Source organism: Fukomys damarensis, unplaced genomic scaffold (assembly GCF_012274545.1).
Source record: "Fukomys damarensis isolate Sample0158 unplaced genomic scaffold, DMR_v1.0_HiC HiC_scaffold_39, whole genome shotgun sequence".
Lineage (NCBI taxonomy): Eukaryota > Metazoa > Chordata > Mammalia > Rodentia > Bathyergidae > Fukomys > Fukomys damarensis.
This window is the reverse complement of record NW_022900951.1, coordinates 56061712-56062590: the sequence shown is the minus strand read 5'-3', so window position 1 is coordinate 56062590 and position 879 is coordinate 56061712. Positions and strand designations below refer to the sequence as shown.

The following is an 879-nucleotide window of genomic DNA, read 5'->3' as shown; positions in this document are numbered from 1 at the left end:
TGCAGCTTTTAGGGACTGAAATGGGAACATGGCGAGCAGGATTGTAAAGTGTTCTAACTGTAATGAGGACTGAGAGTGAATCCTGGCGCGTATATTTTTAAAGCCAGTAGGCCTAATACTAGAGGTCCCTATTCCTACCCTACTTCTCTAGCCTTAACCTCAGCCACACCCACATTCTAAGGACCCTCCAGGCGGGGGAGCCTGAGTGTGTGCTAGCGCCTGCGTGTTACTGCATCTGAGAGGCAGAGAGACAAGAGACAGACAAAAAGAGACAGACAGATACAGAGAGACACAGAGACAGACAGACAGACACATACACACAGATAGAGGAGAGAGAGAGAGTGGAAGGAGAAGGAAGAGGAAGAAAAGAGACAAGGGCAGGAGACAAGGTCAGGAAGAGGGGGAGAGGAGAGGGGAGAAAGAGACAGAGAGAGAGAGACAGAGACAGACACACAAACGGAGAGATACAGAGAGGACTCGAGCTGTGCTACTGGACCTTGTGAGGAAAACTACAGAAGAGATAATGTAGGGACCTCTTGCTGGAAGACTGGGGGAGACCTCAGAACTTACCATAAAACCGTTGAGGTGGGGGGGCTAGCTTTGCAGAAACTGGTTTGAGGGTCATCAGGCAGTAAAGATTACTGCACAGGCGTTGTCACTGATCCAGAGCCATTTAACCCGCCTTGCGTGGCTGGAGAGCAAGCTTAAGACACCCCATAACTATGACTCTCAGACTGTTTAGGGGGGCCCGAGGCTGCAGAAAAGGGAAGGAGGGGCAAGTGAGGGCTGGGTCCCTGCCTCCCCCATTCTCTGCTGTCAATCACAACCCCAACAGTCGCTCAGGGGGCGGGCCCCGGAGAGGTGGGGATGGGGGAAGGG

The 879-nt window shown here is 52.6% G+C and overlaps 1 protein-coding gene across 2 annotated transcripts in view; it reads left to right on the top strand.

Annotated features, from left to right (window-relative positions):
• Positions 1–452: 452 nt before the first annotated feature.
• Zmym3 (zinc finger MYM-type containing 3) overlaps positions 453–879 on the top strand; it is a 16934-nt gene continuing 16507 nt past the window's right edge. Inside the window, exon 1 of one of the 2 annotated variants that reach the window (XM_033760167.1) lies at positions 453–525. The gene's annotated coding sequence lies outside the window, so the exon portion shown is untranslated. The remainder of the gene's footprint in view (positions 526–879) is intronic. The other variant, XM_033760166.1, reaches the window with a different exon arrangement.